Below are 23,073 nucleotides of genomic sequence, written 5' to 3'. Positions count from 1 at the left end.
TGAAATTTCTCCTACAGGTCCCAAACCACAGGGTGTCACAAGATGAACCCCAAGATGGACCACTGCTTTGGCAGGCGTGTCAATTTTGATCACCTGTAGTGCTACATCAAGCTAAAATAATAAACTAGAAATGTTCTGTTAGGAGAAGTTCTTGCAGAAATGGCATCATTGTTTATACCATGACAGTCTAAGAAGGAGGGAAAAGAATTACTTTCATTCAGTTGATACAGGTGAGAAAGTAACAAAAAGGCTTTCTGGTAGAGAAGCACCGAACAAGTCCACACTGCATTCCTTGCTTGTTATGTCATTGCTTAAAATGCAAAAGATTTTTCTGGGTGTCCTCTATTTTTTAACCCAAACAAGGCACTTCTGGATCTGAAAGCCTTTGTTTGAAATAGAAGCCTTGTCTGCTGACAAGACTTATACTAACTGTGCAGTTAGTATAATACCTATTCTTCTGTTCACAATCTGGACATTAGAAAAAGAAAATGAAAGTGAAATGGAAAATAATTAGTTTTATGAAATAGAAATTTTACTTTTTTAATACTTGTCCGAGCTCTGAACAGGTTTCAGTTTAATGTAGTACTTCAAGACTTCAGGACTGCTGAAATGTTTTTATAGCAAGAATGGAATATTTTGTTTTTCCAGACTGGATTGACCTCAGTGTAAACAGTAGGGTTCTGTTTTGCACTGCAGATGGGTCATTCATTAGGATAGCAGTTGTGTGGGTTGGGATTCTTCCACAGTCCAAAGTCTTCTGCCCATCTTATCTCCTTGGTTTGGGCCACCTTTACATTGCAGAGAGGTTATTTCATCCACAAAGGGAATTCATTTGTTAGCTTGGCGAGTGGTTTGTTGTTTGTTTCTTTCTTTTTTTTTCCCCTGTAGTTTATGCAGCAGCTTAATTTAAAATGCTCCACAGGAAGGGTGTTGACAACTGCTGTTGACTACCAAGCAACTAATAATTATATGATGCACCTATTCTTTCCCAGTATGAGGTGTGAACAAAGGGAACTCCCACTACTGAATACTTAGCACTGACATTCTTTTTTCTCAGAACTCAGGCGGAAGGATTAAGTCTTTACATCTCTTGAAAGAGAATTGGGATGGAATAACCACATATATCTTTGAATCTTGAGTATAGATCAATGGTAAACTGTTTCTAGGAAGTATCATTTCTTATAAGGATGTCCTCATAAGTAATATCTTTATAAATATAATGCATGATATTTCTAATGGAGCCTTAAAAAATGTAATATCCTGAATTAAAATACTCTTTTCTCCTTAATTTTGTTGTGGTTGTCATTGCCAGAAATATTATTAGCAAATGAAGGCCTGTTTTCTTCTTTCAATGGGGTAGTGATAATTCAGCTTGGAGGAGATGTGTTTCTTTCTCCTGATCCAGAGGTACAAGAAAACTATTCACAGCGGTAAAGTCTGAACCTATACACAAGTTGGAGATGTATGGAAATCACTTGAGTAAGTTCAAACATACAGAGGCCTTTACTCTATGTTTCCCAAGGTCAATAAGTAACTGTTCACTGTTAATCACAGATTGATGGACAGATGCACTACGTTGGAAAGAGGCACAGGAACGGGAGAGGAGATTCTGGGCCTTGGAACCTCGAGGTTTTGCATTTTCTCTCATTAACTAAGTTTAACTCTTGATACTATTTTTCTTTTTCTTCCTGAGAACTTACAATTTCCAGACAGTGACGTACAATGTCTAATAAAAGCTCTTCAGTCTAAAATATTGCTGTTCCTTTGGAAACTGGTAGAATTTCAGAGCTAAGAAACAAAACAATGAAGAAGAGGTGACTGTCAAGCAGTTAGATGATTAACTAGAGTATGTGCAAGAGGCAAAGTTGAACTCAAAGTAAATAAAACTCATCCTCTACTCCTCCTTGCATCCCAAAAAATCTAATGAGTCATGTCCATACTTTTTCCAATAACTTGGGCTGGTACCTCCCACTTCTACTATTTTCTGCTCTGCTTGCAGATTGCAATTGCTAGTTTTAATAATCATGACCATGCCTATTCTAGTTTAATGACATTGAGACTTTAAGAGCAATGCAATTTCCTGTAAGTTCGGAGAAAAAAACTTCCTGAGTGATAAGATGATGACAAGTTTGTGCTACCTACTTTCCTTATATCTTAAAGTCTAGATTTATTTCATTTCTAATGTGAATCTATTAGATCGAGAGGATTGCATCAGCTGATGGAAACTGGGACATATGTTGTTTCATTGAGCAGGTTCAAACAGAGGTGCCAAGGTGCTAATCTACCTCAAGAACATCTTTGGAGTCTAGCTTTATGAACAGATGGCAATTCCAAATGAGGAGACTATGGTTTTCTTCCTCGGTCTGCTATTGGCCTGCTGTGTGATCCTGGGCAAGTTGTTCTTGTGTTCCTTGCTTTCATCTGCTGTTGTCAAAGCATATGACGAGGCAAATATTTTACAAAAAAAAGACAGTGGGATTGGTTTTGATAAGAATTTTGTGTTTTTACAATGCAGCAGAGAGAGGAGCCATTTGAAAATCAGGTCTTCTACTACTATAATAAAGTAATAAAGTAATATAAAACTTTTAAAATCTGATTTATTTTAGGTTTATTGTATTGATAAAAGACACCACACACAACTTGATTACGTTAGTGGCTTTTAAAGAATTATAAAAGAAGAAAGTTCCTCTTGGGTTGTATAGTTCATTCTGCTTGCAGGTGTGGCTTCTTACCTCATAGGTTTTTCTAGTGCCAGTTTACTGGTCTCTGCAATGTCACCACCAAATTTGTCTGATTGCAGGGGCACTGTTTCTCTGTTGGGTCTATAGAGTCCTCAAATTAAATGTTACACGTGTAGAATACTGATGGCATTCCACTGAACAAAGTCTTGATTTGACACTGCCTTTAAGAGACTGTCTCGCAACCAAAATGCTTAGGCTGAAAAGCCCTCTTCTGAAGCATCTTAGAAAGTTAGAAGAATAGAATGAGCTACTAAAAACTGTAGCTGATCTTTGTAGCACATAGCACAGGGGTTGTGTGATTTAGCCTCCTTAGTGTCCTGATAAGAGAGGAATTAGCAAAAATAAATTTTTACCTGCAAAATACTTGGGAATTTTACATTCCTTCCTGACTGCATACCTAGGCAGCTTTTCTCTGTCTTTTATGGGGGATTGGAGGAAAAAGAACTTTACTTATGACATTTTGCTTTAGACAATCTTGAATCCTACTTTGTGCTGCTTTACAAAATACAGTCACCCAAATGCAAGTGCCAGGTCTCTTTTACAGACAGAACTGCAAATAATGTTATTAGTGATCCATCTCTTACTAGTAAAACTGGAGCATAAGCTGGGAGAATCCTATGTCATGCAGCCTTCTCTCAAACAGATAGGTTAACTGCAAAGCTAGCCTCTAAAATTCTCAAGGCTGGCTTTTTTCATTGAGAAAGTCTGCAGACACCACACAGGATGATGGATAAGAGTCTGCTATGATGACCTCAAATAACTGATACCCTCTTTTCTAGGTGTTGTCTTCTGCATCATACTGTAAACCAACATGATGAAAAAATGGAACTTACCGTATCAGTAAAGGCCTGGAGAGAGAGTTGTGCCAGTCATCACCAAGATAGCTTCTATTTTCCAAAGTCTATTGTAACACTGTTCTCATCTAGAAACTGGTTAGAATTATAAGGTTGTCTTAGCTTGAGGTCTTCTAAGAGAAAGGTATGTGTAAAGGGTTAATTTATGCTGTAGCAGAAGGCTTCATATGATAATAGGGAGTGCATAGGATTTATTAAATAAAGGATTTAACCTTGAGACTCTGAATTCAACTCATTAGAGCCTTTTAATTTAATGCCTACTGCCCTATGGTAATCTATTCATTACAATGAAAATAAAATAAGGTGACTGGTATGCTATTATACAAATAGGTATTTGTAAGGGCATGGGTGGAAGCCATCTGAGACCATTTGAATTTAGTAGTCATTTGCCTTGCATAGGTAAGATCTGGGGATCTAGCAAGAAGCAAGAAAGTTATGTTAGTATCTGGTGTTTCCAAGAGAGTCAAACTTTTTCAACAGATTTCTAACAGCCTTGCTTAAAAATTGTTACTGAGTTCTCACTAGTATGTTTACGCTCAAGTTGTTACAGACCTTCACAGGTAAAGTTACATTTACAAGCAAAGTTAGATTGAGGAGGGCTTTCTCTCTGCCATGGTAGTGACTAAATCTCCTTGCATTTCTGAACTTTTTGTTGTATTTTATATGTGTGTGTATAGAGTCAATGGAATTGCCTTGCATTTAAGAGGAGTAAGTCTGGAAAAGAGTAACTTCAAAGTTACAGTGCAGTATGTATGAGGCCAACAGCACCTGCATTAAAGCCCTAAGGCACCTAATGAGACTAGACAGAAAGTGTCAGGGACTGGGGGTTTCTTTCTGATTGTCCTGTAGATTTTAAGTTGTGTGTGTGAGAAAACTAGGTTTCATAATCTGTTGCAACAATATCATCTGTCATGAGAGGCACTTCTACACTGCTGTGTTAAAATTCCATAGAGATGTATTACTCTGTCTTTTTTCTTTTTTCTTGTGAAAACACAATTTTAGATATTAATTATTAATTTCTAAAAATATCTTGTGTCACATCATGCTTTCCTTGGATGTAGTAAAGAAACATTTTTACATAAAAGCATTGCTGTGCTTCTGTGAAGACAGTGGAAGAAAAATGGGTAAAGGAGTGTGCCTGTATTCCAATTACATGCTACTGATGAGGGCACGAAGGAATGTTAAGGATGGGATCCGCAGATTCCAGTTTACAGTGAACTTGCACATCTGGGCTCACTACCTTTAGGCTGCCTTTATTGTTAGAGGAAAGAGATGAGCATTTTGAATTTGGATGTATGTGATGTATTTTTTAATGTCTAGGATGAGACGAATCATGAATCACGTGTTTCTCTTCATTAACTATAATGGGAGTCTAGACAAGAACTAAATGTGTCAAAATCTACAACAGAAATACCTGCATTTGAACAGATGATTCCCTTCCCATAGGTTCTAACTGTAACCCCTCTGTGTCTTATCACTACCCTGCACATTATCCCAGAAGAAATAAATTCTCTGGGTTTATATACTTTGCTATGGCAATAACTCACACAGCTTAACTGAAAGCTTTTAAGTTTTGCCACGTTCTCAGTCATGGTAGTGACAGTGGCACTTTCTCCTGATGGATTTATCTGTGTCAGAGCCACCAGTGTTCTGCATTAGAGGGGCGTTGGTTAGCCTGAGAGTACTGATACACCTGAATGTTCCTAAGGGCCAGAAAGCCTCACAGGTTTTCATGCTCTGAGAGCATAGTGTAGCAACACTTTGAGGACTGAACTGAACTGGTAACCACAAAGCTAAAACATTTTTGTTTCCTGTGTATGGAGTGATGAAGCATCAGTGCTGTCTAGGTCAGGTGGCTTAAATGATGAGGCTGTGCTCCATATGAAATTGTCTTCCTGGCTAGAATTTTGTTGTTCCTGTAAATCACAAGGTCAATACTAGTTTAGTTCTAAGCTCTTCCTGAATTTATCTCATTTTAGGCATTTTAGTCCAGACGCAGAGCTGCCTTATTCTGCCTTCAGGTTTTCCACTCAATAAGCTACTGATAGACAACTGAGAGCGTCTGCAGCTCTTATTATTTGATTTAATATGTGTGATTGGTTGTTAAGCTATTTAACCTGATATTTGGTTCAGAAAGTGGAGTTGTTAAGTTATTAATTGTAATTAATAGATTTCTAAGGCAAGGCCAGTAGCTGCTCTTAGTATGGATTTGTGTTCAGCAATGCAGGAAAATAAGCTGATAGATATTATATTACTGCATTGTTCATATTGCCCTCACACTTGTAAATTATGGGGTTTAAATTTATGCTTGTCACTGTGTTTCTGTTGCTGCAGTAACACTATCAGGCACTAGTATTAAATTCAGCACAGTACTGGTTTTAATCATGAAAGCTGAGCTTCTCTCTAGACAGGCTAGTCTTATTTTATTAGTTAAACTAAAGGAAGGAATGTACAATGGTCCAGTATATTTCCTTTAATATGAAAGCTATTTTTCAAACATGTCTAGGACTCCTAAGTTGCAAGATTTATCACCAGGTGATAGGTGATAGGATGAGGAAATGGCCTCAAGCTGTGCTAGGGAAAGTTCTGATTGAACATAGGAAAAATTTCTACACCAAAAGGGTGATCGGGCACTGGAACAGGCTGCCCAGGGAGGTGGTTGAGTCACCATCCCTGGGGGTATTTAAAAAACAGGTAGATTAAATGCTTAGTGATATGATTTAGTAGCAGACAGTTACGGCTGAATTCTGTGATCTCAAAGGTCTTTTCCAGCCTAGCTATTCTATGATTGTATGATTTATTTTCAAAAGCACTTGATGAGAAGCACACAAAAAAAATCAGATACTAGAAGTATATTATTTCCCTGATCTTTCATGCTGAAAGACCAAATCTTTGTTGGCCATCCAGACTGGTCTCTTACCCTTATGTTAGATAGGAAAGAGGCAGAATTACCATTAGTGGGCCTGTTTAGTACAATGTAGTAGGAAGGTACAATTGTGAGTGCATTTTCTGAAATGTTAAATCTTCATGAAGAATTGGCTTTTAAAGCTTCATAGTCAGGATGTCCTTAGCATCTCTTTGCACTTCATGGTTGACAGGTAGAGTATTTCCAGAGGTGGTTTCTTCCTTTAATAAAAATAGCTAAAAGGAATGGTTATTATTTTTCTTCCAGAGGGTCGTCATCATAGTTTTCCTCCGGAAATAATATACTGCACTAGTAGCGGGTATTTAGTTCTGATCTTTAAATATGAGTGAATGTGTATAGGTATGATAACAAAGAAGAACTTAGCATACTTAGTCTGCAAAAACTGATATGGAAACTAGATTTGAAATCAGAACCTCAATGCGGCCATGTTTACCTACAAAAATACTGTTTTACTTTCAGGTGGTGTTAATTAATCATAGGGTAAATTTAAGTCTTTACCAGTATAGTTTTGTGCTATTCTGTGTTCCTTTTTACCTTCATCTTGGGGAAGCAAACATGCCTGAGTTCTTAGTCTCTGTTTAGACCAGGTATAAATGAGAATGTTTTTATATTGAAAGTTTATTCCTGAAGATCTTTCTGTATGCAAGCTAGCATTTGAACTCAAAGCGAGCAGTAGGATGACAGTAAGAGTGGTTATAGTTTTCAGGGATACTGATGCTTGAAACCATTAGTCGATTCCTAGTATTTCCCACTGATGTCCCCTTTCCTCAGTCTATTTCATTATACCTTCACACAAAGGAAAAAATGCTCCTGAACAAATTCACTTCTTTGGGTTTTTGCCTGCACTGTTGGAATCTGTTCCAGCAGCCTCACATTTTAATGCTCATGAGAAGAGCAGTGCTGCAGTGCACCATTGGCACCTTAGACTAACTGTACTCATCTGATAATGTCTTAGAAACCAGAATATTATGCAGTCTTAAACAGACAAGGAGCGTAATGCTTGACATAATGTTTCTTTTTATTTTTTCAGTGAAGCTGTTCTGTAACATCTGCCCAATACTGGAATAAACCATGCAATTAATCTAACAGTTCTAATGACAAAGGGATGTGACAGACTAGAAGCAAACATATAAGGTTACTCCTTACTCTTTAGCAACCGTATGTTGAAATCTCTTTTGTGCAAGGCACGGTTCAGGTATGGAGTATGCAGTTTCACAGTCTGGATACAAGTATCTTTGCCACACTGGTGAAATATGAGTCAGTATATCCAGAGACGGCTATCAGCAAGCAAAAGTTTTATGTGTCCAGCCTGCCATAGATGACAACTGTTCTGTGGAGTTCTGCAGGGTATTATGTCATTTGGCTTAAAGGGTGTTGGATATGTACATGTGTATTAGAAATAAAGGGATATATTCTGGCTCTACCAGTGTGTCTCTTGAAAAACTGAAGGTTATATTGAATGTACAAGCTTTGAAGGAATTCTATAGAATGTGAAAGGAACCTCTTATATCTCTGTAGGCCAGAACACCTACATATTACATCCATGTAAACTCTCTTCAGATATAACCTGCTTCATTAAATTACATTGGACTTCGAATACCACAGTTTGCATTTGAGAGGAAAGGCACAAGAACAGGTTGTCCAGAGAAGTCATGGATTCCCTGTCCTTGGAGGCGTCAAGGCTAGACTGGATGAGTGCAACCTAATCTGGTGGAAGGTGCCCCTGCCCGTGGCAGGGGGGGTTGAAACTGGATGGTCTTTAAGGTCCCTTTCAACCCAAACCAGTCAATGATTCTATGAGGCCTATACAATTTCAGAAATACTCTTAGATTTTTGTTATATTCTCAATCTATTGATAAAGTGAATAAACAATCAATAAAGTAAATATCTGCTAAGGTCTTTGGAGAGGTCTGGATAGACCTCTGAAAGTTATCTGTTACTTTGTGTTGAAGTATATGAGCAGGGTCATGTCATTGCTGTGAGCTTAATTTAGCTCCTTCGGTTCTGTCCAGTGATTGAAATATAAATGAATCTGAATGTATGCTTGTATTGCAAATTAGCTCTTTATTTTTTCCATATTCAGAACATTCAGTGTTGCCTGTTGTTTTGTTTTGTTTCCATTTAGTAAGTTGTGGAAAATATAGTGCCAGTGTTTGTGTTTGTTTTAGTATAAATAAGGTAGAGCTGAAAGAAACAGAAGGGTGATAATGCTTATCAGAATTTGGAAAAAACTGATTTCCTGGCAGTAGCTGATTATTCCGCTGTAATTATAAAAGAAGTAATCAGTATTTGACATATTCTATATTTATCACTTTCCTTTATAGTGATCATGTTCTCTAAATCTATATATTACTTATACCACACTTCAGGCCAGCTTAAGCAGGTGTATTAAAGAATGATTCACATAGTGGATTTTATCTTGGATTCCCAGGTGTATCACACTAGACTGGTTCTGATTTCAATGGAGATTATCTCATTTTATTTTAGAGCAAGCAAGTAAAGTATTGGGTGATAGGCTATGGTCTTACAGGCTGTGTAACTTGTAGTAATGTTGTCCTGTTCTTAAAACAGGGAGTGCGCAAGAATACTTCTGTAATTGCATGTACTCCCACACGCATACAATAATTTAATAATTGAACCTGTCTGCACATGTCGATATAAAAGCAGCAAACATAGGTGGTTTACATATTCTTTTTATGCTTGACTGATTGTTTTTTATGTTTTCTAGAGTTAGAAACTCAACAGAGACGAAAAGATACGTAGCCAGCAACCTTTGCTTTGGTGCCTGCTGTCAGCGTTCTAAATTGCTGTATAGCTGGCACTTAAACCAAAGCCTGTTGCAGTTCCTGGATGTGACTGTGGGAAACACAAAGAAGAATGAAAAAGAGGGGGAAGAAAAAAGCACAAGGAAAGTGATATTTTGGAACAAAGACAGGACCAAGAATGACAGAAATTCCTCGTAGAGTAAAAACAATGGGGGAAAGCATTTCTGAATCTTTCTCTGCTCTGTTTTTTCAGAAGTGCATTTTTAGCATGTGAAACAGTATGGCAGAAGCTGTTAATTACTATCCAATTTGCAGTAATGATGGCTTCTGCAGGTACACCTCCAGTGATTTGTACCTTGGTACTCCTTGGGTATTATCAGGGGTTCCTATAGAAATATCTATAGTTTAAGTTTCAAGTCTTGCTGTAGCCAGAGTAGTGGTCTGTGAGAAAGTGACTCCCTCAAAAAACTAATTACTTAGAAATTCAGTTGTGTGACTTGCCATCATGGGGGCTTACTCACTTTTCAAAAGAAAACTTGAGACCTCTGTCCCTGCTGTGTTAGGATAGGGATTCAGTGTTCTCTGTTAGTCACATGGTTGGCATGCTTTTCAGAGAGCAGATGTATTATTATTTGTGAGTACTCTTGCAATCAGTGGTGATTGCTGTCTCCAAAATTATGATGGCACCTGCCTCTTTAATAGCAGCTATTGTGTGTGATACACCTGGATTTACTGAAATAATCTGGGACTGGATCAAAACCTTAATGTATGGAATGCATGGGTAGCAAAATATGTAATTGAAATGGGATAAAGAACAGCAAGGTAGCAATGCCATTTCCTTACCATTTAGTTATGTAGCAACTAGAATGATGACAGCAGTGTAAGGGGCAGTAGGTCTGTTTTGACTTAACACTGATTTAGGAATGTGTTAAAATTTGTGTGAATATAATCAGCAGTCTCAGTATTGATAAAGACTCTGTAAACTTCTAATGGGCAAATTCTAATGTTTAAGTAAATGTAATAAAGCCATGTAGTAGAAGTGCTAAACATATGGTGAAAAAAAAAATCTCAATACCATTACTATCTTCTGGGTGTTGCCGGATGTGCATTTCTGGTAGGAAGCAGGAGATGGAAAGAGATACAGAACCTGGACATAGAGACATTCAACAGTATAACAGATATTCTTGTTTCTATTATGATGTGACATAGGATATGGAATCTAGGCCATGGTCTAGGTAAATGGATGGGAAGGCTGCACAAAATGAGGGGAGGGATGCTATAGCGAAACCTCAAGTGCTAATCACCTTCTGAGACCAAGCAGTAAGTGCTATTTTAGGAGGATATTCTTTGGTGGTGTTTTTCTTCAGTTGAATAAAATTAACTTTGAACATACAAATTATGATTTACATAAGGTCCTCCAAATTATCTGCAAAAGTTGTATCTTGCAGCCCTTCTGGGAATAATTTTAAGTCAGTATATAATAATATAATAATTAAGCAGTAGAATGTTAGTGAATAATGAAGCGTTATATATTCAGATTCTCAAACTGTGAGTGAGATGTTAAAAGAACAAGACAGTAGACTCAGAGTCTAAGTGGAGGTAGTGCAGATAGTGCAGGACTGTTTACCCCAATGACTTCTCTACATATTTTGGTAGTTTTCCTACTTTTGATCTCACAAAGCCTTTTCTTTCTTCAGTGATATTTGTTATCTCTGAACCAGCCTCTGCTTCCGTCGTCTTAAAGGTTATGTTAGCATGTGAGTCTTATGAAATCTTATTTTGAGGGAGTAAGAATCTTACCAGTGTATGGGCTATACAAGTGTTTAATGATAATACTGGGGGTGCTGTAAATTTCTCCAGTGCTGTGACCACTGTAACCAACTGCCTATTGGTTTGGAGATAACTTTCATAAGAGAGCTTCTCCTACAACATAAGTTCTCTAGCACCTATGCTCCCTTAGCAAAAAGTGACAGGACTTAAGTGTGTTTTAGCAGTTCCCTCTAAAGCTCTTTCATCCAGCTCTGCTTTAGGAGGTATGAGTCCATTGGATAAGGTACAGTGGAAAACGGCCTTAAGCTTTCAAGGGTTCATTGAGAAACACCACCACAGATTCTCCCAATCTTTAGTTATATCAGTAAATAAGAGTTTGTAATGGTGTTGTTCTGGTTGGGGCCTAAGACCTTCCTTTTGAGTCTCAGCATGTGCTACACATAAGTCTACTAGCAGAAACTGGAAGCTGTCACATTTTGTTTTTTGTTGGTCAGAAATTGTTGGGGAGTTAATGAAATTATGATGGGAGAAATGTGTTGCACGAACTAGTTTTGCAGGAGGAAACTTGGCCACCTTGATAACTCCTACCTTCAAACAGTCAATTTTTTATTAAAGTCAGCAGTTGGCTTTTAGTTAAAGCTACACTGAGCAGTGCCAAGGACCACTCTAGCTCAGAGTCCTTCAAATGGCACCTTCCAGAGACTGTCAGCTGTGCTTTCCCTGTTTGCTGGCAGCTGTGGCCACGCAAACCACAAGGAGTACTTAATTACTTTGCTTCAGAGTAAACTGCTTGCTATAATGGTTGGGAAAGAACCCATGCTAACACTCCCAACGTTTTGCATGTTGTATGGATAATGATTTTTTTCCTTTTTTTTCAGTAGTATTGGTTATCTACTGGCCACAGCTGTGGGCAGCTTGGTTTGAAAAGCCAGATCCTTAGCTTGTTTTCCTATTTCTATATCTGTTAAGAGCTTGATCCTTTAGCTCTGTCACAGCAAAATTTTTTGTGCATAGTGCAAAATGGTTTAGGGGAACATAAAAACCTGATCTTGGAGATAGTGCAGGATGAGAGTTGCTCTGACCTTATACTGTAAAGAGTAATCAAATACTGTACTTCTGCCTATAAAGTGCTCATTGGGGTGACTAATTAAACAAACACCCAAGCCTTTTTTCCAGATCCAGTTATGAGTAGAAGTTTTGTTTGCTGTGTTAAATGCAGAAAAGTCTTTGGAAGTAGTCTAGTTCGCTAGAAAGGTAAAGTAGAATCATAAACCGAAAAGTTATCCTTCCGTGTCTAAGGGAAACAAGGCAGTTCCACAGCTGTTCTCTGCAGCATATTGCTAGTGCTGGTGCAATATAGTCTGTGCAGAGCTACCCAGTCATATGGTCCTGGCTGCTTACTATATGCTCAATTACCTTAAAGGACAGCACATTTTTGCTGTCCTATACTTTCCCTAGGTGAACAATCCTTGTTAGAGCACAGGTTGTGTCATGACCTGGAGAGGTGTCCTGAGAGGATGTAGTTACTATCCTCAGTGTTCTTTTCAATACTGTTTGATACATCATGTCTCTTGACTTAATTTACTTGCTTTCATTATATTCCAGGTATCACAGATGGCAAAGAAAACTTGTTTTTTTCACTGGGTGCTGCAAGACTGCTGATTTAGAGCTCTGGAGTGTGGATGATTACTGCACCCCAGGTATTCTGTTTCTAGCCTGGTTTATGAAAGGTTGTGTCTATTTAGCAGATTCTCTGGGCTTTTTTCCCTGTACATAACAGTAGGTCATTTTGACCAAATGACGAGGCTGAACATGATAAAGTTACAGGGTGATGATCAGAACGGTTCTCCAGTAAAAAAACTCTTCAGCCATGAAGTCAGTTTAGTCCTGCAAGCTAAAACCAACATGTAAATCAACAAGACGAACAATTTATTTCGCTGAATTTTCAAAGCACAGGTCACTCGACTAGATACGTATGATCCCACCATCAACTGCAGAAGCTATGCCTGGAGAGTGCATGCTGCTGCTGAAGGACAGTATGACCCGCCAAGTTGCAGGTTACTGGTACCTCAGACCTTTGACTCATGAAAACATCATCTCTCTTAGATCTGTGAAATCTTTTGTATTCTTCAAAAGGTACACTTACAAATACCTTGACTTTATGTCACCTTGGCACGAGTTTGAAAATGTCCATTATCAACTGTAGTTGCTGCTGTGGTTTAAGGTGAATGGATTGCGTCCTACAGCTGCTGGAGCTTCATACCAGGACAAGGTTTTAGTTTTATAGTATAAATAACTGAAAGATGTTCACAATTAAATTATCATCTTTTTTCATATTCCTCTTTTTATAGAGAACTATGCATTTTGCCTTGTCTTGATCAGCCCTGCTTATAAAGACAAATCTCCTCTTTATAAATCTTATCTCCTCTTTGTTAATACTGAAGCTACCTTTGCTGTCCTCCTACTGGAGTGTTTAGTGCCCATAGCAATCCCACTCAGTTTTCAGTTATTGGCAGTCATTTTGAGAGGCTGAACTTCAATTACTGACTCCCATATGATTTTAGGCAAATTTTGTCTCTCAGCAACAAGTTAAGGGTAGCTTTTCATAACTGAAAATCACCATGTCCATGATGAGACTGTCAGTGTAGCAAAATTGCAGTGTACTGGCTGAAGATGACATAGCCTCCTTGCAGATATTTGCTTTGCAAAGCATCTCTGAAATCCTGAGCTTCTTAGGAGAGTTGCTGAGTCACTGTGTCACCAACCTGCCTCTCATCTGTCCTTCTCCATGCTAACTTGAGCTTTGGTGGAAGAAGCAAGACTAAGGCTAAAGGGTCTGAATGGATGTCAGCTAACCCTCTTCCATCTGGTTTTCAGTATCTGTGCTCTCAGGAAGTCCTGTTTTCTCCATGGAGTGTTAATTATTTGTTTCTGCCAGCATAGTGTACATAATATGACTCTGCCTTTTTATCTCTGTTTCTTTGGATGCTTTCCCTGGACAAGAAAACGAGTGTTTTTTATTGAAATGTCAGTGAGATGGAACATATGATTTACAGTATTTCCTTAAAGCAGAACACATACATGGTTTTCTAAAGCCAAAATTTAGACCAAAAATAAAACTGACTTTGGCCACTGCATGCAGATTAGGGTGCTTGAAGTTCTAGAAGATAGATTGCTGGCTTCTACCAGATAAGCCATTATACTGCCTTGCACATAAAGACCTGCCCTCTCGCTGTTCTGTACACAAGGGAGAAGAGTAAGGCCCTGACATGAGATCTGAGACTTCATTTTTGTGTTTGCATGTTTTACTGTTTCTTAAGATTCACAACGTGACTGGCATTTTTTCAATAGATTCAATAGACTTAGTTTTGGGGTTTTGTATGGGAAATGTGTGGATGTTCTATGGGTGTAGGAGTGAGCAAGAAATCATCCTTTAACTCTCTCACTGTCTGCTCAATTGTGCTTGTGCTTTTAAAAGCTGGACGACGGATTTAGGAGTGAATTAAGCTGAACAGAACAAAGAGATATATGAATTTCAGCCATAATATAATACGGGGTTATTCTTGTCTTCTCAAAGGAGAATGCAAAAGTAAAATCTTTTCCGAGTGTAAAAGTAAAATCTTAGCTCTGGTGAAGTTAGTGTGAGAGCTTCTATTGACTGCAGCACAGTGAAAACTTCATCTTTAGAAAAAGGTTGGAGTCAGAATTGAAACAAGCTGGAGGAGACGAATGTGTATTCATAGTATTGTAGTATAATTAGGGTTGGAAGGGACCTTAAATATCATCTAGTTCCAACTCCCCTGCCATAGGCAGGGACATCCCGCTAGATCAGGCTGCCCAAGGCCCCATCTAACTTGGCCTTGAACACCTTCAGGGATGGGGCAGCCACAACCTCCCTGGATAACCTGTTCCAGTGTCTCACCACTCTCATGGTGAAGGAATTCTTCCTAACGTCCAGTCTAAATCTGCTCCTCTCCAGTTTATACCCATTCCCCCTGGTCCTATCCTCACAAGCCTTTACAAACAGCCCCTCTCCAGCTTTCCTGTAGCCCCTTCAGGTACTGGAAGGTCGCTATAAGACGTCCTCTGAGCATTCTCTTCTCCAGGCTGAACAGGCCCAACTCTCTCAGCCTGTCCTCATAGGGAAGGTGCTTCAGCCCCCCAGTCATCTTCGTAGTCCTCCTCTGGACCCGTTCCAACAGCTCCATATCCTTCCTATGTTGGGGATTCCAGAACTGGACACAGTATTCCAGATGAGGTCTCACAAAGGAGGAATAGAGGGGCAGAATCCCTTCCCATGCCCTGCTGGCCACGCTTCTTTTGATGCAGCCCAGGATACGATTGGCCTTCTGGGCTGCGAGTGCACATTGCCGGCTCGTGTCGAGCTTCTCATTGACCCGCACCCCCAAGTCCTTCTCTGCAGGGCTGCTCTCAATCCCGTCATCCCCCATCGTGTACTGAAAACTGGGATTGCCCTGACCCAGGTGCAGGACCTTACACTTGGCCTTGTTGAACGTCATGAGGTTCTCACAGGCCCACTTCTCCAGCCTGTCCAGGTCTGTCTGGATGACATCCCGTCCCCCGGTATGGCAACTACATGACTCAGCTTGGTGCCATCTGCAGACTTGCTGAGGGTGCACTCATTCTCGCTGTCGGTATCATTGACAAAGATATTAAACAGCACTGGTCCCAGTACGGACCCCTGAGGAACACCACTTGTCATGGATCTCCATCTGGACTTTGAGCCATTTACCCTTACTCTCTGGATATGACCATCCCACCAGTTTCTTATCCACCTTACTGTCCACCCGTCAGATCCATATCTCTCCAATTTAGAGAGAAGGATATTGTGTGGGACTGTGTCCAAGGCTTTACAGACGTCCGTTGGTTTACCCGTGTCCACTGCTGTGGTTACCCCATCATAGAAAGCCACTAAGTTGGTCAGACAGGACTTGCCTCTTGGTGAAGCCATGCTGTATTACCACAGAGAATCACCATGTAATTTAATTTGTATCTCCTTTTCTTTTTCAAGGTCGTAAAAGTTTTTTTACTCCTTTCACCTCTCCTCTGAATACTGTTTTTAAAGAAATGAAGGATAACAGTTCTCTGCTGCAGAAAATGCTGCAATTAGCATACTACAGAAGTGTGACAGCCATACACTGTGGTGGTGAGGACTCCACCCAAAGAGGCTGAAGCAGGGTTAGAAAGCTGGTTCTATTGCTTCTGCTGCAGTAAGTGAGCCAAATCACCCACTCCACCAGTATGGTAGCTCTTTACAAGAGCAATGATTATAACAGCAGCCGGTGAAACAAAGCACATGCACTCATGAAGGCTTTGTTTTATTAGTGGTGAAAGAACATAGCACATCACAAGAGCTTGACAGCTGGAGGCAGAGGCTGTTTGTGTACTCACAGAGAGTGTGGTTTAGTGACTGTGCTCACACATGTGCTAGCCACAGCTCAGACCAGTAAAAGCCTGTGAACCAGGGAAAGAACTGGGAGAATGTGGATGTGCAACCAAATAACAGCATTCAAAGGGATTGTAAGAACTGCATACTTCACTGTGATCTGTCAGTCTGTCAGACTTCAGCCTCAGTAGTTGCCTGAGCTAAAGGAAGTTTCCTTACCTGCATTAAAGGTTTGGGAGGTCTGAAATAACCATTGCAAACACTGTGATTCACTAAAGTGTCTGTGGCTAAAAATCCACTCCCATGGGTTTCCTATTTAGATTTGTCTCATCTTTTGCCTTACGCACAGCCTTTCCTAATGCTTTTCTCTTCCCTGTGCTGTATGGCCAAGCAGGGGATCAGAGAAATTGATTAGGATGAAAAGCTAGTTGTCTGTTTGATTATTGCATTTTACGTCTTAGTCTCATACAGCTCTCTGCAAGGGGATATATAAACACCTTGGCCAGGTACCACATGGAAGACAGCAAGAAGGCAGGAATGTGACAGGGGAGGAGGTGAGGCAGGGTTGCCTTTTCAGAAAAAAATTAGTCACACATATCTACCTGTGTCTGTAGATGGTCAAGACCTTTAGTTCCTGGATGACAGAGGAACAGAGGTGGAGATTCAGTGTAATCTAAACCATGCATTTTTTGCAGATTTTTTTGGTCTAGTTCTGAGAGATACCTATTTCAGTTCACCTTGAACTGTATGCTACAGTAATTTCATTTTCCTGACTGGATTGCCACAGATGCTGTTACAATATAAACTTGCAGTGAAGTAGTAAGTGCCACAGTACACTGAGCATCTTCTTGGTGATCAGTGTACTTTTCCAGAACTTCTGATGAGGTGTAATTACATTTAATAGTTGTAAAAGGCTCAAGAATGATAGTGTTTGAGTTGTGAGTCCTCTGTCAAAACATAAAATTTTACCCTCATGGTGAAAGGTATGCTTTGCTTAGGTTATAAATAGCATCGATTATCACCTAAGCTTTGAGCAGTCATTTCTGATTCTGCTGCTGCCAAACCACTACCGTACTTCATCATAGAAATGACTGCCATTTAACTTCTAGTTGTTTTATACAATTTTCATAAAAAGAAAGAGGGACTTTTCCTTGTCATAGTCTGTATAGAAGGCATGTTTGTTGTATGAAGTAGAAATAAATAGTTGTAGATAAGGCACTGGGATACTAAAATGCAATAGTTCTATCTGAAATATGCTTAAGACAAATATGATAATAACATGATTGATGGCATTTGTCTAAAAATGACTGCAAGTATCAAGTTTTATCCCCTGATGCCTGGCCAAGCCATTGCTGCTCAGTTACAATAGAGGGACCAACACTGTTCTTTAGACATTTATTAGTTTTCAGTTTTATCGCTGTGAATATATCTGTATTTTGGCAAAATCATAAAGCATAATTTTATTATGTCAAATGATGCTGTAATATAAGCATAGCTTGGAGATTTCAGGGCAGAAGCTGATCCAATTTATTGTTTGTTACATGATACATAACTGCATTAATTTTTAAAGCACTCAGTTTTATAGACAGTTATCCATTGTATTTTGCTTTTCCTTTTCAATATTTTACCATAGAAATGGGGTGGAGTTGTTATTAGTCTAAAGAAGAAAAAAATCAGAAGTAATTTATATTTACTCCTTTGAGCCTTGACACTTTAATTATGAAAATACCACCTATAATATTTTCTGTGATCTTTTACAATTGTGGCTTTTATTAATCTCATGAAATCACTTGCTCCTTTTTTTTTCCCCATGCACAGGCAAAACAAAGGCTAGTAATTGCAGGTCAAATGAATGGATGTTTCTTATGTGGGAAGTGTTTCTGACTATGGGAAGACTTCTTTCCAGTCAAGGCTTCCCATCTGAGTACCTTGAGGCTGCAGTGGTTATCACATATGGATTGATGTAAGGTGAACCTGGCAGCTTTAGAGGAAAGGGAAGAATTTGGAGAAACCCTAGGAATCCTTTCCTGGGGAGTACTGTAAGCCAAATTCTGATTTTTGTTTATTTATAAATTTATTTATTTTTTCTCCCTAAAGTTTCTGGGACTTCTACCAAATTAAACAAAAGCAAATGCTTGTCCTGAAGCATCAGTAAACTTTCTTTCACTGAATGCTACCATTTTGTATTGTTATATTGTGTATTAAATGACATGCTTTGGGTTTCATGCAAATAACGGAAACCATGAACAAAGGCTGCAGCAGGACATCATTTTCCTTAACAATGATGGTTCTACCTCTATAAACTTTCACTGCAGAAGCCATGGAGAAGGTATCCAAGACAGGACCTGGCAAACTGAGATGTTGTTTACAGATATCTATGTATGCTTCTTCTAAGTCTTACAGAAATGATCAGACACCCTTAGTTCTGGGACCTTAGTCTTTCTGGAACTTGCAAGATTTTGAGGACAGGTTAGAACATAGGAAAATATACACTGACTCTCAGAACCTGGTTCCTGTGTTTGAGTATGCTGCTTTTAAGAGACATTTACTTAGTAATATAAATTTACATCAATCCTCTTTCCTTTCCTTCTGAACTCTGGCACAACCATAAGGCAAATCTTAATGTCCTTGTGTACCTAATAGGCTAATAAGGTGAGAGTTTTTTGCTCATGAAGAATATCTTCCCATGTGATGAAGTTTTCACTGTGGATACAATAAATGCACAACATTTTTGTCCTTATGATTTCAGGTAAAACTTAGGTGAATAGCACAAATTTAAGTATGTAAAAACAGTACATGAGGTACCATTGTTCCTCTTCATTTGGCTGATTTTTTCTCTGCACATAGGAAAGATATATTCATATTTCAGGACAGACCTTTCCTTATTGCATCATTCCTCATACTTCAGTGTGTTAAACAAAGAAGTTGTTCATTGTATAGTATACTACTGATTCTCAGACAAGAGCCTGAAAGTCGAAAAAGTGTACGTTTGCTCCATCAGAAAGGAGCATGGTGTATGTGCCTCTATATAATGTGTTTGCTGTCCCAGCTGCCTGGTACAGCAATAATAAAATGGGTCCTTGTGTGGAGAGTGAAGTATGAAGCCAAACATGAGAAGTCTATAGACGTTGGACCCTAAAGGGATTTGGATCAAATGCGTGCTTTCCTACATGCTGCAGCTGGCTTTGTATCAGACTACGCAAGTGCTCAAAATGGAGACATGTTTTGAAAGAAAAATGTAAAAATCAGCTGATGCAGAGTTGGGTTTCAGACAGTATCTTGCTGGTTAGAGAGCTTACTGTCTGTTTGATGCTGGAGAAGTTCTGTCTCCTCACTTTCTTGGTCAAGAAAATGGGAATTATACCAGCTACCTTCCCAGCAGTTCTCTAAAGCTTGCATAATATTCTATGGAGTGCTGAGATGAAAGGTGTGTATTTATAAACAGTGTATAAAAATACATATTATCTGTGATTTCATAGAAAGTATATGATGAAGTGATATAGTATGTTTTTAAATTGGAAGTTACTCAGACATGATGGTGATTACAGCGTGTGGTTTATTGTGGGTCATTTTTTAGTGGTATCTGCATGGGTAGGACAGGTTTTTTAGTTATATGTTGGTATGACTGATATTTAGACTGAGTTGCTGTCTCTGTATGTGCCTGTTTCTGTATAAGGCTGGGGATAGGCATTGATTACTGTGGTGCTAACAATGTAGGTGAAGCTTGTGAGGGTCTGGTTGCTTTTTCTGAGATTATCTCCAAACCTGTTGTTACCATCCTCTGTCATGGTTCTGCCAGCAAAGGAATTCACCCAACAGCATTATTTATGCCATGGAATAGTCCCTCAGGAAAAGCTGTTGGTGACTGTCACACATCTTCAGAAATACATTGCTCTGAAAAGAAACAAGAGAAGCTAAAGTTGTCTGTCTGAGTTGCCCCTACCAGGACAGACATTTACGCGTCTATTTCAGAAGAACATCCAGAACACTGACTGAGTATACCATCAAACGAAACACCATAGATCACGATGTCATTCGTTATGCCCCTCTGTATAGTTAGACCTGTCATAAAAGATTAGAAGCCAGTGTCTATCACCCTTAACCCAGTTATAAGTCAGGAGCAGTTCTGCTGGCTTTACTATGATATGAGAGGAGATTGCATATGTCTGTTAGAAACAGTCAAATTTAATTTTACGTGGAAGGAGGGGGGGTGCTATTGTACCACACATTTCAAGGAGTTATGATCCAATCTAACCAATACCACATTGTTCATAGTGTTTTCATCTCTGAAGTAACGCTCCCGAGACCAGTAGAGATAATGAAACTGGGAGCATTTCTCATTCTTGTCAGATGACAGTTGTCATGAAAGTGAAAGTGGTGGCTGGCAATCCAAGTTGCATTCTCAGTGCTTTAAAAAACAGGAGGTTTTGCTCACAATTTGTTGTTGAGGTTATCTGATGACTATTCATTTTGCTAATGCGATGTGATTTTGAAACAATGGCTTTTCTTTGTTAAGTCCAACCCTACAAAGTTTAATTGACGTTACATGATCTGGGGTGGAATGACAAACCTCTCATCACTGACTGTTGATTAAAACTCATGGTTTAGCCCCAACCTGGCTAATCTCAGCAGCTAAACCCATGCAGCTACCCTCCTAAATCCCTTCTCCCTAACTCCAGGAAAAGGGAAAAGAAAATGAAAGGAAAAAGACTTGTGAGTTGGAAACTAGAACTACATCTTTAATGAAATAATAGTAATTTGAAAGTAATAAAATATATACAAATATATGATATTGCGCTCCCACCCCACCTCTAGATGACTATATATCACCGCAAATACTGTAAAGCAGACACAAGGGAATGGGCCTGTGTCTAGGAGGGAGGTGGACTTAGGAGCTGGATTCAGGAACACACAGATCCAGGATCAGGAGTAACCAGACAGACAAGGTCCTTGCTGGACGCTGGCCATCACAGAAGAGGGATGAGACCCTTGTGATGTCTCGTTTTTATATGAAGTATGGCATGTATGGGATGGAATACTCTGGTCAGTTTGGGGTCACCTGTCCTGTTCACTCTTCCCTGCAGGTCCAGTCCTTTTTTTGCCACATGGCTTTGATTACCATAGGAATTAAGTATATGCATTGGCCTTTCTGCCTTCCAGTGTCCTGTGTTATCATTTCTAGAGAGAAACTGTCTGAAAAACATGCAGTTATCTTTCAGAAAATGAAGTTATGACTCTAACTTAGCTCCAACCACAACTCAAACGTAGTACAGCAACACGTTGGAAGTCTAAAGGTGTATGAGTTCCTGCAGTGTCTTACTGATTCAGTCCAAAGCAGAGGAGTGGTCATATTACCATTAACTACCAAAACTTTATTGCCTTAGCAGCAGAGATGATTTTGGAGCCCACAGACTCTGGCTAGAGCTTTCTCATTAGCTTTAGCCTCTGAAGGATCCAAACCTAAAGTGTCTGTGTTCAATCTCTGCTGCAAATCAGGTGAGCCTCTTCTTTTCCCTCTTGTAAGTAAAATGAAAACTTCTTTATTCCAGGGAAGTAATGATGGTGCTGTTTCTAAGTGTTGAGAAAAGTCTAAATGAGCTGATTGCTTAAGAGGGAGCAGTAGAAACAGAAGTATAACCTGCAGGAAAGCAGTCTTTTTCAGAAGTGAGAGGGTGAGTCTCAAAATTCTTGTTTATTTCTTCATTAATTTCTGTTAGCTTTTGATGGAATACAAGGTATAATTAGGTAGCAATACCCTAGGGAAGCAAGGTGCAAAAAATATTTCAGAGGGCTGATTCATCACAGGATTTCTGTTAAATTCAGGTCATACATTTTTGTATTCTTGTACATGAAAATGCATGACAAAGCCAGTCTATCCATCCCCTGGCTTTGCAGAACCTTCAGACACATTTTAAGAGAGACAAAAAAGTCAGCTCTTAGCAGAGCTAAGTCTCTAAGAAAAGTTAAACATTAGGTTTGACTTCTACAGTTCAGCTTTGCAAAGATAATATGTAGTTTTGTATTTCGTGGAGTGGTAGAAAGATGAAAGGGAAAGAGCCTTAGTTCTTATTACAAGATGATGAACAAAAGACTCTCCAGACATGAAATGTATAGAAAAACCTTGTTTGTTCTGATTCTGCCTTGATGGGGTTAACAACAGGTTCATCTGTCTGCACACTGGAGTAATATTTTGGATCAATCTTTGGGCTGAATTTTGATTTATAAGTGCTTCCACAGACAATTTCAGTATGTGACTCCTGGTACATAGAAAACTTGAGATATAAGTTGTTTGAGTGTTTTGGTCACTTTTTCTCTGCATTAATTTGTTTTATACAGACTTGCAGAATGTAGGATGTACATATTTAATATAATTAATTATGTTTGCATATTCAGTAGAAAATAGTTTATAAAATATGTTATCCTATGTTTTTCTTGGAAAAGTTTTAACAGTAGTGGCTACTGTGCTTCAAAATGTGTCTTTTGAAGATGGTTTTTACTTGGTGCTCAGCTTGTTGTTTTACATAAAAACACCTTGTGTAGTCTGGTGAATATTTACAGGTGAAAAAGGGAGTCAAAGGGCCAGTGACATAACAGTACCAGGTATATTTAA

General features: G+C 39.0%; 1 protein-coding gene across 4 annotated transcripts in view; it reads left to right on the top strand.

Moving 5' to 3' along the window:
* MOB3B (MOB kinase activator 3B) overlaps nucleotides 1-23,073 on the top strand; it is an 88,747-nt gene that overhangs the window by 14,242 nt on the left and 51,432 nt on the right. Inside the window, exons 2-3 of one of the 4 annotated variants that reach the window (XM_054055254.1) lie at nucleotides 12,662-12,756; nucleotides 22,013-22,135. The exons of 1 other annotated variant lie outside the window; for it this stretch is intronic. The gene's annotated coding sequence lies outside the window, so the exon portion shown is untranslated. The remainder of the gene's footprint in view (nucleotides 1-12,661; nucleotides 12,757-22,012; nucleotides 22,136-23,073) is intronic. 2 more of the 4 variants (XM_054055256.1, XM_054055257.1) reach the window with 2 other exon arrangements.

This window comes from Cuculus canorus, chromosome Z (assembly GCF_017976375.1).
Source record: "Cuculus canorus isolate bCucCan1 chromosome Z, bCucCan1.pri, whole genome shotgun sequence".
NCBI classification, from domain to species: Eukaryota; Metazoa; Chordata; class Aves; order Cuculiformes; family Cuculidae; genus Cuculus; species Cuculus canorus.
Note: the sequence above shows the minus strand (reverse complement) of the source record. Positions and strands in the feature narration are given on the sequence as shown.